Genomic DNA, 15,045 nt, shown 5'->3' on the forward strand with positions numbered 1-15,045 from the left:
GCTTGAATTTGGCTTTCAAAAATTAAATACGGGAATGATACCAGTAACAAGAAAATTTATTTCCCAATTGTTCGCCGTACAAATACACTTTCTTTTTTTATGAAATCGAGACTTTTAAGTCGATTTATCTTATTGTTATTAGGTAGGTACTTTGAATTCAATAAATAAGTAAGTACATGATGCGTTTTGTTTTTGTTAATTATAAAATAATTAAAAACGTATTAAAAATTTCCCTACTTTCGGGAAAATCGCCTTCATTGTCTACACTCCCCAACAAAATTGACACTAATGACATAAGATTTTTGCCTCACTCTTGACGAAGCGTTTGTATGAAGACTATCCATCTAGGTTTTATTAATCTAAGTTTTTTTACATTTTTGACGTACCAACACAACGGTATTTTTGGTATTATAGCAGATTTAAATAAAATTACTCATTCGATGTTCGTTCGTTCGTTTCAACCAAATGACGTCCACTGCTGGACAAAGGCCTCCCCCAAGGTTTTCCACAATGAACGGTCCTGCGCTGCCCGCATCCAGGCTCCTCCCGCGACCTTTACCAGTGTGTGCTTACCATAAGTTTACGTTAGGTGTGCTCGCTAGTGAGTACGTCAAAAAATCTATGAAGATTTTACTTCTTGAAAGTAGCCGCTAGGTTTACGCAGTCGCTAGCGAGCACACGAAACGTAAACTCATGGTAAGCACACTGGTAAGTAAGTAAATCGTAATTTACGACGTATACTTACATTTTCGTGGGAAATGGAATTTTTTCAACAAAATAAAGGTGTGTATTGGATCTCTTACTTGTATGGAGTTAAGTAAAATACCTACATAACTAGGTACTAGTAAATAATAAATTGGTACTTATTTTTTTATTAATTCCAACTAGAATGCTAGAATAATAATTTCCAACTTGTCTCTTTTTACGTTATTAGTGTCCATATTCATGTAAGTTGGCTAATTAAATCACGTCTAGTTACTTTTAAGTTAATAAATGTCATTTAGTTTCCATCCGAAACGCGGGGAATAAATTGTAGTTGACTCGCTGTAATTTGGACTGCGGACAGTGCGGAAACTTCATACCTACGGTACCTACCAGCTTTGATGCACTACGTTTGTGCAATTTGCCCTAACTAATTTAATTAATGTTTGCATAACTCTCTTTGTACTGGATAGTTTCTGAAATGAACCCGTAAATATTCCCCTATTTGCTCTATTTGGACTAATTTAATTATTCTTCCAGTCTGCTCTTTGATGCATATTTTCGTTATTGGCTCCGAAAATTCCGGAAACCAATACCTTTAAATGAATATTTTTAAATGAATAGGCTAGTTGTTGATTTAACTTTATGTAGGTAATTGAAAGATAATTGAAATTTTAAAGATATTTTTAAAGATCAATTACCTACTATTAAATCCTAATTTAGATTAGGTAGCTAGGTACCTACCTACATTACATCCTTGTAAATGCGAAAGTTTTTATGGATGTGAACATGTTTGTTACTCTTTCACGCAAAAACTACTGAACGGATTTTAATAAAACTTTACAGTATTACTGTAATCACCAGATAACCATATGCTATAATTCATAATGATCTGTGTCAAATTTTATTTCACGCGGGCGTAGCCGTGCAAAAGCTTACAAAATTTTTCGGAAATAATTTACTCAAAACTTGTCACAGTACTTACAGTAATCTGTACTTGGAACATAATGGGTACCTAAATACTAAAAATAGGAAACTATATATAAATCGTTGCCTAATTTGCTAGTACCTAACTGTCAGCTACCTACTGTGGAAGTAAGTAGGTACATAGGTACTTAGTTTATTTCCAAATGTTTTTAGTTTATTCCCAAATGCTATAGAATATTCGTTACCAACCCAAGTACAGTCGTCAGTAAAAGTACAAAATAATCTACCAATGAGAGAGACGTCAGATGTACCAATAAAATTTGTCATCATTTTAGCAGACGATGTCTCATTGAGTGCAGGATACAAAAATACAGTTTTCATAACGCGCCTGGCTGCCAGCCAACTGCATCAACCATCAGCTCCTGCGTCACAGCCCATATGATAATTACTCAGAATTCAATGGAAACCGGACCTTGTGTATTACACAGCAAAGACTATTTCTTCTACTAATATACATAGATACAGATTTTGAGATTTTCTCTACTACGAGGAAAATATCAATTTTATCTATCGTCGGTAGGTACTGCCCGTCCGTAACAGTTTTCTTTTTTCGATGTAAATTCCACACTTAGGGTCAGTTGCACCACCTAACTTTGACCGTAACTATGTCGATAACCGGTGTTTTTGTATGGAGTTTGACAGATTTTTGAAGTTTGTCAAAGTTAAAGTAAGATGGTGCAACCCAGCCTAAGGGTTGCCAGGTGTCCGGCTTTAGCCGGACATGTTTGGCTTTTTTTTATGTACTTGTCCGGCCAAATATTTTCTTGTCTTCTTAAAACACTCAGGCTGAGTTGCACCACCTAACTTTAACGGTAACTGTGACGATAACCGGTGCTTTTTGTATAGAGTTTGACAGCTTTTTAAAGTTTGTCAAAGTTAAAGTAAGATGGTGCAACACAGCCTAAGCGTGTAATTTATATTATTATGGGGGTTAGTATAAACATTTTAGCAAAAATACATAAGTAGTATTTCAAGCGTTTTCATATTATCATGAGTTTTCGGAATAGCCACGTGATATCCCAAAGTCCATTTCTCTGTTCGGCCTTTACAATCGTGGCTCTATCTGCATACAGTTTCGGCGGCGATTTAATATTCATACGAAAGCCGATTAATATGAATGACGGTTCATCCGGCATCGCTCGGGCTCGAACCAGCTGAATTGACTTTCGTAAATTTCTAAAACTACGCTTTTAAATCGCGGTAGACAAAGTAGGTACGTAAGCGCCAATGTTAACTGGATTAATGAGCAGGTCGCAAAGACGTCTGTTCTTTTCAACAATATGATCATATTTTGCGAACTGTGTTGTGTGTTACTTATTATTGTACATACCATCAGCCCCTTCTTAGACAGACGGAAATGTCAAACTATACCTGGGTCACCCTGGGTGAACAAAGTGTGTTAGTGTCCTCATTTCACCTCGGAACCATTTCACCCAGGTGATATCACCCAGGTGAATTGAGCGGACTAAAGCAGTCGCCTTTGTTCTTCTGAGTTATAAACAACAATACTGTAAAGTTTCATCATAATCTGTTCTGTACTTTTTGCGTGAAAGAGTAACAAACATTTTTACATACAGACATCCACACAAACTTTCGAATTGATAATATTATATTTAGGTTTTCGCAAACTTGGCTGAGTCTGTCTGACACACTGCCGCGTGTCTAGATAGTAGATAATGATGACCTGATTTCAAATATCAACGCGATAACATCATAAGAAATGATTATGCTAGTAATGATGATAAAGCTATCGATTGTTATTTTACGAGTGAATTGAATTTCGTTGTTGCTAACGAAGATTATTGGCCCTGATCCTTAAAAAGCACCTTTATGATTACACAAAATTATAACTGTCAATCTTTATAACAGATAATTTGCCTTGTTTTAGTCGCAGTAGCACCGTACTTTAATTGTATTTCCCTTCGTTTTTCAATTACGTAAAGGACAAAAGAGCTAAATAAATTGACCTCATTTACAGAACTTGGGACCTCGCACGTTATAATAGCATCCATTGATAAAAGTAAAACTAAATATTCCCTACAAAATGTGTTGAAAATAAAACGTTATTACATTAGAAAGAGAATGACTTTTGAGTAACAAATTCATTCTAATTTTATACTCGTATTTCACGGGCCAATAGGTAGGTAGGTACTTAGGTACCTACTCATCCAGCTGCATTTCCCAAACTTTCCATTGAGTATATTTTGGTACGTTACTAAACTGGTGAACGTCACTGAGTTTCAAATGATTAGAAATCAGGCTGTTGCCACACAATGGTCCAACTTGTTAGAAAGGTTGGTACAGTCGCCCTAAAAAGGTGACAATTTCGACCGAATCACCATGGTGTTAAGGACCGTGAATGCATGTTGCCCGGTGTACATTTTTACCACCGCCGGCGGAGTGAAAGTCGGCGCGGTGAACGGCCGATTTTGGCATTGCTAAATAATAACATGCCTTAGAAACAAGCCTTCGTTGCAGGTGTTGTGACTGGTATTTGTTTCAGAAGAGATGGCAGAAAAATGTACATTAATGTGAGAGAATATTTGCTTAAAGAACCTCCTCTTTCTGTTGATCGGTTAAAAATAAAATTTAGTCAAAATAAATAATCAGGCATCGTAGGTTATCTAGGTGCAGTAAAAGAAACAAGTTAGGAGCAACCTTTTTTTATGTAGGAAGCGTACGAAGATAAAAAAAGTCATTATAATAACTTACAGATTAATAATAAATAATATACTTGCTTACCTATCCGTGAACATCTAATAAGTGTATGCCGCATGCCATGGAAATCTCAGAATTAAAATCGATTTTTTTTATTCAATTTAGACCAGTAGGTGGCCCTTATGAACGTCAAAATACAGTAAATAAAAGGTAGCCCTTAAGGGGCACTTTACATGTACTGTAAACTTATATTCCTGTAGGTTGTAAACATCATATCTTGTATAGCCAATATAGGACCCAACGTGTGGCGCTGGCATTAGATCTACCACTCAGAGGTAGGTAATATGTTGGTCGATTAGGATCCAATTTCCGGAGCCTTCATTGTTTCTCCTGGCATTGTCATTTGTCACAGCAGGATCCACGGAGGTGCATGGAGCGTTCTCGACGCGTTATTAGATCCCGTTTTGTGTTGGTCAGCTTAGCAACCACCATAATGTAGTGCATCCTAAACAATCCAATTCAATTTAAATTCAAAGTAGCATGAATTGTAGTATTTTTTGAGGGGGAATCAGGTATATCGGCTTGCAAAGAGGAATAATTTTACCCGACGATCCAAAAACATCTTCCTTTTTTATTTCAAAAACATTACCATCATTTCTTTAGTCCAGTAAACTCCAGTAACACAAAATCATTGTAGTTCCTACGTCACCAAAATATGATATACAAAATATTATTATGTAAAGTAATAGGAACGAAAATACATACTATAAATACATAGTTATATGCGGAGATTTACCTCCCACTTCTCATACACGATTACACGAGCGGGAATATTTTGACGCTCTCGGTAACTAAGTTTACCGATACAGGGTTGCCACTTTTCCAACTACATAATATCACGAAATATTAACTACCAACTTATTGATATTTGTCTTTATAGACTTACTAGCTTTTGAACGCGGCTTCACCCGCGTGAAATATAGTTTGTCACAGATCGACATAAATTATAGCCTATAATGTTATTCTGGTTATTTTAAAAAATAATACTGTAAAGTTTCATCAAAATCCATTCAGTACTTTTTGGGTGAAAGGGTAACAAACATCCAGACATCATACAAACTTTCGCGTTTATAATATTAGTAGTTCAGGATTTAAATGCTTGCAAATGGCAACCCTAACAAATAGGGATACTAAGCCAAATAGATTTTACCTCCGAGGCAAATCGCAAATTTACTGGTAATACCATTGGTAATACGCAACGATAGTGGTACCTACAAGCTTTGGCATTAGTGTTAGTGTGTGTGTAGGGATTTCGATGGTTTTAATGGCGTAGGGTGAATAGGCCGACATTGTGTGCGACGCTGAACTAAATCCATTTAATGATTCAGCATTCGTGTTAGAACTCATTTAATTTCTATGTTTCACATTTCGAGTAATTCTAGTAAACCTAAACCTAGTTCTATGTTATTTATAGAGGTAAAGTTAGTTTGTTCTTATTTCCTGCATTCATAAAATATTTTTCAGCTGCCATCAAAATCACCTTTTATATGGTTCGTGTAGCTCCCTGGACTGCCCTCGGGCATTCGTCCTGTTACTCCTGTTCTATTCACAGTATTAAATTTTCCGAGTGCAGATTTTTCCATTTTCAGCTGCGATATCGAATGTCGATTTTTAGTTACAAAACAAAATAAAAGCTCGTGGAACCGCGGGCAAAAAATAGTCCGTTACTCGAACATAGGCAAAATATGAAAACAAAGTGTGATTCTGTATAGGTTTACTAAAAAACAGGAGCAGTGAATAGTCAAAATAAATTCGTAACATTTTTTTCTATTTTGTCATTCTGATGGTCACTTTTCACTACTGCTAGCAGTCACATTAAAATTTAAATAATTTATACTAGCTTTTCGCCCGCGGCTTCGCCCGCGTGGAATTTTGTCTGTGACAGAAAAACTTTATTTTCAAAAACCGGGATAAAAACTATCCTATGTCCTTTCCCGGGACTTAACAACTTAAAAAACGCACTAAGTAGGTAGGTATACGGACAAAGCAGCAGGCACGGACGGCTAGTGATGAGTAACATTATGTAACATCCAAACATTTCCAACGGCAAATCCGACCTTTTGTAGACGAATTTTGTCGAAAGCAATATGTAACACATCATTTATTTTCAGATATAGCTTCGTTTCAGCCGAATGACGTCCACTCCTGGACAAAGGCCTCCTCCAAGGTTTTCCACAATGAACGGTCCAGCGCTGCCCGCATCCAGGCTCTTCCCGCGACCTTCACCAGATCGTCGGTCTACCTAGTAGGAGGCCTGCCCACGCTACGTCTTCCAGCCCGTGGTCGCCAACTTTTCTGCCCCAACGGCAGATATAGCTTCATTAACAGAAAATACAGAAAATAGTCCGCATACCAGTCTTTGATACTCGTAAACTTTCAGGAATTTCCAACTGATGTAATTGTTTTGCATGTCTCATTAACTTTATTGTTATCATTTTAAGCTGGAATTGGCGTTGTATTTCGTGGTGAAACTACATATGTATGTAAGTACATTCACATTTGCGTAGCAACGAACAGTAATTAATGAAGGCTCTCTAGTGTATCAATGAATAATCCCAGCCATACAACACTGTATGTCAAGCCAGTATTTACTTAATAGTAGATAGCTAGACTGCTAAAGCTTATGGACTTCTTCATGCAAATAAGCACAAAAACCACTTTCCCTATTCCCATATTTCAAAGGAAAATTATTCCTGCAACTGCAACTAAGTTTGCAACTAAATTCCTACTACCAGAGTCAACTGAGTTGGAAAACCCTATAACTGTTAGTTAATAACAATTTGATGAGAAACACTGTGTATCTGCAAGTTATCTACCCTACAAAATGGACATGTTTCCCGCACAATCACAGAAATCGCTTCAAATTGCCTGTCACATTTGATATCTGAAATAATTAATTTGATAATAATTCCCTTTCAAAGTTCTGGCGCAATTGTCGTCATTAAAGGGTTATAAATGTGCCTGTCTGGAATTGTCTTTTTTGTCGTTTATAAATCTGCGAGTAGCCCTTGACGGTTCACCATCATTATTTTATTTGTGCGGGAATACACACCTGCATATTCCTGCTTCATGCAATGCATGTATGGTTGCCATCTCTAAAATTTATCAACCAGCACAAGATGCGTAAAAGCCAAGGAATTTGAAGTATTTTGAAGCCCAGAACCCGGATATTAGCAGATTTTTTATAAAACACAGTCATATCGCCCTGCATTGGCCTAAGACTTACATTTTTATACCCGGACAACAAATGAAGCCCCTCCCGGACGCTCTAAACTAGGACGAATCCGGGGAAACCCGGACGGATGGCAACCCTAAATGCATGTCACCACTTGGGATTCCCTTTGCTGTTACACATAATGGACATGTCACGTAACATCGAGTGATTGCTGCAATTACTTTGTACCCTTCCGTTCGTTTTACAAAAAAATAACTTAATCCTTTTAGTGTAATAGGCAGAATAAAATATGACGTGTATTTTTGTTCGAACATTAGACATGATAGTGTTTTTTTCTCTTCTTATCGGTGATATAATTTTAGCAATTTAAAGTCCCTCTACATTGTATAAAATAAAGTCGCTTTATGCAGTCTGTCCTTGTATGCTTTATGCTTAGCTTAGGTCTTTAAGAAATTATTTAGGTCTCAAGAAACGTACTCAATTTACCGGAGTTATAGGCATCGTTGTTGTTTATTGTCATAAAATAAAAACTACTCTATAAGTCAAACTAAATTAAATTTTTAAGGTACCAAATAGCAAGTAGGTATCTCCTATCGAATAAAAAAAAGAATCACTCAAATCGGATTAGAAATCTTCAAGTAATCGGTGTACCAACATGAACAAAGCTATCGTGAAAATTACGTCGTCCAAGTTAGGTATCTAAAAATGCTCATAAAATAAATGACAATGGTAATCAAATGGCATGGCATGGCAGCTATTCCGCAATCCGCATTCATTAAAAAATCAGAATATAATTAAAGAATCAGAAATCAATAACAACCAAATTGAGAACCTCCTCCTCCTTTTGTTGAAGTCGGTTAAAAGCGGAAATTATTATTGTGGAGTATGTAACTGTGGAGCAATTTTCTTCGTAATCACTAAAATCATAATGGATCTAAAAAAATACAAATAAAGCCTTAACCTTAAATGTGCCTAAAAAAACAGAATCAAATGCTTACCACCTAACACTAGTTAATAGAAATAGACAATGACCATGATTAACGTGGTTAAACCCAATATCAGTCCTTCACAACGCGTCTGCGGTCAAATGCGCAGCAGCCGAATGTTCCCAACTTCCCACTTCCCACTATCGGAGGCACACACGGCTCAGGCCAAATTAACGACGCGTATCGATTTATCGCAGAGCCGCAGCTGCGAGATTCAAACCTATAACGTCCATCCACCACTGTCCGTCCGCACCTGCATGCTAGATTTCTAGATATTTATAATGAGGATAGAATTTTAGCAGACGAATTTGTCATTACGTTTAGGAGTCTTCCAGTGACTTAGCCCACTCTTAGCTTGGTCCACGGGTCAAGTCACTGGATTGTATTTTTAAATAGTTTTTCTTCCAGCATCTGGGCCCACTCTAATATTCTAGTTTAGGATCTTGTTGCTTTCTCAAACGAGTCGGTTTCCAAATGTTTTTAGAGGAAACTTTTCCTTAGTTTCTACTTGGAATTTCTTGCTTTCATTTTATGCCTAGGTACACCGTAAGTATTTTATTTTCTGTTATTATTTTCTTTTAAACTGTAGCTCTGAAGATGTCTGAAGATTTTTGTTGTTGCTGCTTCAACAGCTTTTGTATTGAGCATTTGTAGAGAATACTTCACAAATATTTATAGGCATTAGACTGATATTATGTAAAGCAATAACAATGTCTACGCGAATAAATTACTTGCTTCGAATTGAACTAAAATAACCGTGGTACAATAAAATTGTGTCAATAATAGCCTCGTTTCTACGCGAAATATCGCGATCGTTGACCTGCACTAGACAGAACTCAAACCCGCGACACCGCGGTCCCTATTATCAAAAATCGCCGGCCACTATTTTTAGAACTGGTCTGACAACTTAGGTTCTGTCTGGCCCAAATAGCGTTTAGAGGTGAACCGTGTACGAACGAGATGAAAAGTGGGATGTCGTAAGGTGAAATAGGACGCACGATGGCCGAAATTCTTGCGTGCCTATAGAATGCCCTCGCCCGTTATGCGACGGCGAGCGCGGCACTCCTACTTGATCACGCGAATGTTTCCCCAATTCTAACTGCTGCGGACTTGTTGCTGATCCAATTTATCTATTATCTTCACAGCCATAAAGCATAAGTCTCATTTTTAAAGTTCCCAAAATTCTAAGGCTGAGGCCTGAGTTGCACCATCTACTTACCGTAACTATATCAATAACCGGTGAATTTTGTATAGAGTTTGAAAGATTTTTGAAGTTTGCTGAACTGGGCCTAAGTTGAGTTGCACCATCTTACCTACTTTACTAAAAGTAAGATGGTACTAAAAGTATTCGTCCAAGGGTGCAACTCAACGACAATTTATCGATTATTACCACTGCTTTAAAGTAAAATAATTCTCCATTTACCATTTTATTCGAATTTCTTATTAGAAAATGCAAAACGTAAATCCACCCAGAAATATAATATTGGAACAAAAAATCTTTGGAATCTTTAAATGGAAATTCTTTTGCTTTGATCCGCGCCAGCTAGTCGTTTCAATCCAATTTGTTACTTTATATTTCAATTTTGCTGCCATTTTACTTCAGAATCATATTTATTTCAGCTTCTTACATTATAATAATCTTCTTAATACATTGTTTATTACGAAGCAAATCAAAATTAATGATCACTTACTCGTTTCAAGTACCACCATCAGTAATTTCCTCAATTATAAAAAATTCGTAAGCTGTATCAAAAACCTTGTTAAACAAACAGCAGTTCACTCCAATATTTTTAAGAGGATTGCGACTGTGATTCATAGAATATCGGAAAATAAACGACAGGGAATTATGTTTGCGTTCCATTCGTTTTCGTCGATTTGGCGGTACCATACCATAATCGGATTAGTTCAAAGCTTCCTGCCATCGATGAAGAGTAATCATGGGTTGTGTTGTGCTTTACTTTAATATTGCCAATAAATTGAATTAGAGACCTGGCACTTTGTATTGATGGAATAAAAAGAAAAGAAAATATTTCCGTTGTAGTACCTGCATAAGTTCGTAACGCCGTATAGTTCGTAACACCCAAAGAGGCCAAAAAGTTGACAACACTTATTTGTTACTTAGGGCACTGGGTGTCTTGAACTATTTATATTTAAGGATACTAAATTCTTAGTAGGTACAGTCAGCGTCAAATAGTTCGAGACACATGAGTTTCATTTCAGTCATTAGGCTTGCTGCACTTTATCCTCACTTATACTTTCTATCCATGGCGATTTGATGCAAGCGACTTGCATCAAGCAAGTTTCTGCTACCGTTTTATCAGTCCAAAACGTGTTGTTTTTTGTAAACAACTTGTTTACTGTACGTATGTAAATTTTTATCTATTAAGAAATGCATGTAATGCAATAAGAGTCAGAATTTAGTAAGCTTGTGAGATTTTTCTTTTTTACTGTTTGTGAGTGACGGGACTTTTCATGATTTTTTAGTCGCTTTGATCAAGCTTTGTATCTGAATACTGACTTTGACGTTCTATGATTAAAAAATTTGCAGCTTTTCAAAATTCTGTGGTGGATACAACTTCGAGCCAGGCCATCATTTTGACGAGTGGAACAAAAAGTGAGCCTTTGTGCACATTTCCCTTTGCAACCGAGCCCCTATCCAAAATGTTCGTGCCGAAATTCCTGTACCGACACTACGTGTGCGAATAACAACCGGTCAGTTGATAGTCGCTATAGAACAAAATGGAACGTACCTTGTTAACTAAGTGGATGCTATTGCGAAGAAAATAACGAGCGAACGTAACAAACAGAACGAAGAGGCCAGCGAACAATCAATTTGAAATGATAGTAAAAATCAAATTTGAAGTCAAATAATGAATAGAATAAATCTTAGCATTACCTTGGTCGAAGCTTATAAATTATAATAATGACGAACGAATTGACTTGATTTAATTATTATTTGAACCTGCAGTTCTATTGATCGAGCGCTACATGTATATTAGATATAACTATAGCTTGGTTTTAGCACTAATATGGAGCTTACCAAAACATTGACCAATCGAATGTTTACAACGCTGAATTGTAGCACCAATACTATTATTCCTAACCCCAACAAGACGATAACCTATGAGACGTATCTCAACTGTTGAGTCTATTATACGATTACTCATAACTTTGTGTACGAGTACAGTTTTCGTATTAATAAAGGAATATTTTCGGTGATAACAATCATGCGTATTATCATTTCAACCTACAGTTGCCCACTGTTGATTATTGGCGTCCTCTGTTGACTTCCAGTGAGCAATCATCGCTGCTAGTTGCACGTCCACTCAGGCTTAAGAGCAATACGGCTATAAGCTGATTATGCTTTAATTAATTATGGCTCTCCTCTACTAGTTAATTACATTGCAAGCGTCGCATTGATCCGCGTACCAATAACCTGATTGCGTTCAGCTAGACGCATCTATGTCGATGAAATTCAGCAATAATGTCGCAGTATCTACCTACCTACAGTAACAAAGTTATGTTTCCGAGATAGTGAAACAAGATGGACTTTATCTTCTTAGTTCATTGAAAAGCCGCTTTGTGCTCTGGCAGCTAAGCCAAACATTGTGGCATTTTATGTTAGTTCTGATAAGTACGATTTTTCAACAGACTGGATATAATATTGCCTGTACTTTGTATAAAATCATGAACTTTGCGATATGGATTTTATTAATTTTATATCTGGGTCATGATGTATTATTATCTGTGTCGTTAAGGATTTGATGTATTAAAGTATTCCGTATTTTTGACATTCTTTTTTTATATTCTGCGTCTTAGCAGCCTCGAAATACATATAGCTAATGCCCACAGCTGTGGTTATGCAACTCCTTATCAATGGCCACGTGCGTAGATAGACACAATTAGCGGAGAGCTAGTGTGGGCCATTTTATAAGTGGGTTATCGTGGAGGGTTAGAAGTCAAAAGTGTTTATGCTGTAATGAGATCGATGCCAATCTACTCGATTGTCCTTTGTGCTGGACACTTTCATCATGGATGATCTGACCATGCAGAAAGTAGGACACAGATGTTGGGGCCAGTGCTGGGAACCAGCTGGATACAGGCGCGTATGCAGCGGGGGATCCGTGCCCAAACCAGAATGGTAACTTTACCAATAGATGGCGCTGTGCTTACATAGCTCGCGCAAGTGAAGTATTACGCGGGCCATATTATTATAGTTCAATCGTTTTGTATGAAACGGACTCCAAATCTGCCTGGCCTGAGCCGAGGTCTAAGCCTACCGAGGCCAACGCGGCCTGAGCGACCGTAGCAAAATACGCCAATGGCTGGATTGCAGAATCATTTCGTTGACAGTTTTTGACGGTGACCGTTTCTTTACCAAATGTTCTAAATGTTACCTTATTTCACGGTAAAAATAAAAACCTAATTTAAAAAAATCTCAATACACAATTGTATCTGTTATTATCGCTTTAATAGTTAAGTACGAGTTATGATAAAGTAACAAAAACGTCTGTGATCATTGACAGTGATCGTTTTCAATCCTAGCTAAACTATTTTTAGTCATTATTCGCCGATAAATCATTCTACTTCACTAGCCATATTTAATTTTAGGGAGTTGATTAAGAGGCTTATTCTGATCACAAAACAGTAAAAAAATTGATTTAAAAAAATAATTAAAACGAATTTTAACTTTAGTTAGTCAAAGAAAAATACCTATTTACACCATCTACTTTACGTGGCTTCTTTCAGTAGGCTATCTGACATGTTAAGCGAGCAATCCGCGTAGTTCGATGTGTAAACGTATTGCAGTATTGCGAGCCACTGTACAGTTGATGTCGTACGGAAAATATTCGCTAAAAATTCCACTTTCGTTTGTATAGCCTGACCAGGAACATAAAAACCCTGGCATAGAGGCGCTTCAATTGCATTTGATAGTGCAACACTGAGTACAGTCGTACATTTGTTAAATTAATAGGCTAAATTTATGTATCAGGATTCAGGATTACGGGCTAATTTGATATTTTCTTAGATGAACGAAAAATATTATTAAAGGTAACCTGGTTTAAATAAATTAAATGAAACCATCAATCGAGCTAGTAGGATTTATTTTATTATTCATCAATAATCAAATTTAGAACTTAAATATTCAACTGCAATGTCTGCTCATGAACGCTTCAAACTCGGTACTTCTTTCCCAATTCCATAAAATTCAAAACTTAGAAAGTAACAAAAAACTTTAAAATGGATAGTTGAAACAGACTACAGCTAATATTCATAGTGGACTGTACTATACGATAAACATGTCAGTCAATTTGACAACCTTTGTCGGAAACATTATTCAATGAAAATATTGTCCGAACCCTTAGTATTTCTCTTCGACAAATACATTAACACATCGTGAACCACTTTTCTTTCACGACTATAAAAATATTTTAGCAATTTAATTCACAAAATCAATTGCACACATTTAAAATAAAGTTTGTTTACACTTTGACAACAATAGACTGACATGCAAGGTGACATGTCAATGAAGTTTTCAGTTACTGTTGCCATTAAAAGAAATTAGTACCATTAGTTTTCCGCAACATGGCGAGGGTTTTTATGTTCCTGGTCAGGCTATAATTTTATTTTGGTGGATAATGCGTTTAAAGTCATAATAGATCACCTAAATAAATATGGCGAGGATTGAAATCAACACCCTGTATTTACGTTACGTTATCCTAAGTTACGTTGTTGCCATCCCTCTCACGCAAAGGGAGATGCCAGCAGCATGAAGGTGACAGATAGACCCGAACCTAATAAGATTTCGGAGTAACCCTGGTGCACCGTCTATGCAGCGCCCTGCAATCTGCAATCGACTTATCTGAGAGAGCTTTTAGTCGCCATGTCTGAGAGTACACATTAATTAATCCTGTTATGTGTATGTTGACTGTTTGTACACACACAGTGTGTACTACACAAGCTAAGGGCAAGACTTGCCTAATTATTCATAGGCGGCTAACATAACTCTTAAGTTGGACACTCAGGTATGGAACTATGGATATGCCAGTAGACTATGGCAATGTGTTAAAGAAATACTCGTACAATAGGTACTTAGGCTGAGTTGCACCATCTTACTTTAAATTTGACATACGTCAAAAATCTGTCAAACTCCATACGAAAAACACCGGTTGTATAGTTACGGTCATAGTTAACTTTAACCTTTAATCGGTATTTTTGTATGGAATTTGATATACTTTTGAAAGATGGCGCAACCCAGGGGAATTTCAGTGTACCTACACAAAACACAATCATATCTTTATACACTAATCCGTTCTCTTTTCACAAAACAAAAGGTCCATAGAAATCGCTATATCCATAAATAATCCTTTGTTGCGAAGTATCAGTTGGTAACCATAATGCCTGTTATTTGCGCAACGGGCTGTGACAGGTGACAGCAACATCACGACAGGAGATGGGAGGAAGGGGGGGGGGGGG

Source organism: Ostrinia furnacalis, unplaced genomic scaffold (genome assembly GCF_004193835.3).
Source record: "Ostrinia furnacalis isolate ACB-3 unplaced genomic scaffold, ASM419383v2 OfSCF4280, whole genome shotgun sequence".
In the NCBI taxonomy this organism is placed as follows: domain Eukaryota; kingdom Metazoa; phylum Arthropoda; class Insecta; order Lepidoptera; family Crambidae; genus Ostrinia; species Ostrinia furnacalis.